At 38.4% G+C, this 3470-nt stretch overlaps 1 pseudogene; it reads right to left on the reverse strand.

Annotated features, from left to right (window-relative positions):
* Window positions 1–288: 288 nt before the first annotated feature.
* Window positions 289–2513, reverse strand: LOC125999501 (cold shock domain-containing protein E1-like; annotated as a pseudogene).
* Between the last annotated feature and the right edge of the window lie 957 nt (window positions 2514–3470).

The raw sequence follows: 3470 nt of genomic DNA on the forward strand, positions 1-3470 counted from the left end.
CACAGGCGAAGTGAATTTTGTAATTACAAGTGGCGTTACATGCACCAAATAAAAGCGACACCTTAAGTTTTCCAGGCTGCGTCTGTGCATAATTTTAAATAGTTTTCTTAAATTTATTTGTTTTTTAAAAAATACATAACACGAGGAAGCTGTTAAAACTGGCTTAAAAGCTCAATAAAATAAGTATTCTAGATTTTGAGAGGGATGAAAGGGGAGATATTCAGAACCCTTCACCAGAATCCCCCCAACTTGATCATAGTGGATTAAGGATGTGCTTTGTGATTGCGGTTAGTCAATGACAGCAGCTTGACAGATCTTTCTTTCTGCACCCAAACAAACCCATTGAGTTATCTGGTCTCCTGGGCTGACGAAGAACCATTAGGTGAGGAGCACTGGCATCATCCAGGGTGATGTTTTTCAACCCATTCACCAGCTTTAGAGGCCCCGAAGACTCCCAAACATTACTGGCACTGCACTTGCCAATGAGCTGATTAAGAATCAACTAAGAATTTCACTTCATCTGCTTGTATCTCAATGCCATCCCGAACTTCTTTTGCTTGAAAAAAGAGTTCTTGCTAGCTCCTACTTCGTAGTTAATGAAGCCAAACTGATCATTCACACACTCCACTGTGTCCCTATGCAGGTATGTGATATTGTAGACCAGAGCCTGTGCTTTTTGGCCCAGAACACACAACTGAAACTTGGCACTCTCCCCTTTCTGCAGGCAATCCCCTTTGTTGGCTATTACAACTATGCCAAATGGATAGAGTTCACCTTTCATATCTTCTTCCTCCACAGTCTCAACCATACCTTGGTAGTCAGTCTGATGGATCCACTTTCTAGAAGGGGCGAATGACTTTACCAGAGTATATGGTGGGGTCTGCTTCCTCAGTAGTGCCATTCACTGACTGTGTCTTGTTCACTTTTTCTGAGCTGAATTTGTTGCCTTTGCCTTTGGACAAGCTATATTCAACCATGTTTTCCAGTTTCTGACTATGAACATCACCAGAGATTCACTGTAATGGAAAAAGATGGTCTTATCATGATTGGTGGTTTCAATGAATCCAAAATTATCTTTTAGTTGCTGCGTAACCCGAGTCTCTTGGAGTTGGAGTTACAACATAAAAGCCGCACACAAGTTGCAGTCTGCTGACCAGATCTGTCACTGACACTAAATTCAAATTTATCTCATATTTGAGGAGTAGAGCCATCCATATCCTTGACTTGAAAAGCAATGGTCAGTTTCACCCCACAATCATTATATACAATAATACCATCTTCAGCTTCCTTTTCTTTGCCTTTATTTCTGCTAATGGTTTTAGGATGAGAAAAATGGCTTTATCTACATTGCCCAGAAAACTATGATCTGAATGGGAATGGAATGAAACTGTGCTCTTGGGATTTTTTTTATTCTAATAGCATGATTTCTTTGAGCAGAGTGCATATCAGGAACCACAATAAACTCAATTTCATATGTTAGATGGAGATGATTCTCATCCAGAATTTCACTGAAGTGGAAGAACATATGAGCATCACAATCTATACACTTGATGAAACCAAAACCATCTTTCATGGCTTACACTCATTTCTCTGCCTTCATTCGTGAACTGAAACGTATTTGATAGAACTTCTATATTGGTTGCTTGCTCTAATTTCTCACATTGCTCTGTTGAAATATCAAAACTGTCATGGTCTCTTTCCAGCAAGGTCACCTTGGATTTTGTATCTTTGTCTCCAAAGGAAAGATCTTTAGGTATGTATATGATGTGTCCTGACAACAGGCCATTCTGATTTTTACTGGTAATTTTGAAATAACTTTAGTGACAGTTCTTCAAAATGCCCAATGCTGATATCTTCAAAAAACTGTTCCTTGAGGCAATAATCTGACATCTGTTGCAACGTCTTTACCATATCTGTCTTTGATTGTGAATCCCACATCTTCTCCAGGCTGTAAGGCTTCTAAAACACCTTTCAATTTACTATTGTGAAAGAATATCTTTTACAACATCACCTCTTTAACAAAGCCAAAGCCTTCTTCATGGCACAAACTACTCCCTGACAGTGGACTTGTTTTTTTTTTTTCAACAGCATAATGGTACAAGCACTTACTGCACCAGTATGTTTATTGTTATCAATTACAAAGTTTATTTTATCTCCAGTTTCCAGCTGAATGTTCCGTTCAACATCTTCAGGAGTGTAAGTCAGATAAAATACTTCTTGTCCATTAATTTGTTCTTCGGGAAGTAGTTCTGACTTTTATCTTCACCAGTTTAACACAGTGGATTTCCTGGTCAGTCCCTCAGGTTTCAATATATCTCCTACTTTAAGTCTTGCAGGTCTACGTTATACTATGAATAGTGGAAGGAAAGTCTAGATTGACATTATGAACACTGAATAAATCAGTCAGAGGTTAGTAGTTTTTCAATAACCCCAGTTTTAGAAAGTGCTGCAGGTGTACCATCGGGGTACCCATTGTGTCCATTATTGTGGAGAAGGTTGGGATCAATGTTCATTCCACAGTGATTATCAAATATTGCACTTTCAGTAGTATTTACTGATTTTTTTCCTTTTTCAGCACACGTTTCAGATGAAAGTTGATAATAAAAAAACGAGAGAGAAAATGATCTGGCAAGCTAATAAAGAATACAAACCTCACAGTATAGCACTGAAGAAAACAAAGACTACTTACTAGCAGAGTTGGAAAGTGCTCTTTCAAAGCTGTTGAGTAGGCACAAACTTCTTGTTTCTGATGAAATGTGGACTCTTTGGTTTTGTTGATTGTTTAGACACAGTGGTCCTCAAACTATGGCCTGCAGGCCACATATTGTATTTGTATCTGTTTTGTTTCTTCATTGCAAAACAAGATATATGCAGTGTGCATAAGAATTCATTCATAAGTTTTGTTTTTACTAGAGTCAGACCCTCCAATGGTCTGAGGGACAGTGAACTGGCCCCCTGTTGAAAAAGTTTGAGGACCCCTGGGAGAGGTTTAGTCCTTACTTGACCTGTTCTGTTACACTTCATACTCATCAACTCAGCTCCCCCTCACCAGGAGCCACCATAAGCAGCATGGCCCAGTACGTAGAAATAAATCTCCTGATTTTGTATGTTCTGAAGAGATGATGAAAACTAGTAAAGTAGCAAAAATGAGAACTAGAATGTTGGCTCCAAAAGGCTGAATTCTATGATTTGCATACAACTTCTGGGTTAAATTCCTAGCATTGCATTATCCCCAAGCAACACTATGAGTACAGAGCTGGGAGTAGCCCCCAAATCTAGATGTAAAATAAAAAGAATAATAATAAAGTAACACTTCTACTGAAATGAAATAGCCTGGAACCCTGGCTGCCTCACTAGATGAGTTTGAGTAAGTCGTTTAATTTCTCTGATATTCATCTTATAGTTTTATCAATATTGCATGCCCTATCTCCTAATATTGCTTTAAGAAATAAATGAGTTGAACACATACT

The sequence above is a fragment of the Suncus etruscus genome, chromosome X (genome assembly GCF_024139225.1).
Source record: "Suncus etruscus isolate mSunEtr1 chromosome X, mSunEtr1.pri.cur, whole genome shotgun sequence".
Classification (NCBI taxonomy): Eukaryota; Metazoa; Chordata; class Mammalia; order Eulipotyphla; family Soricidae; genus Suncus; species Suncus etruscus.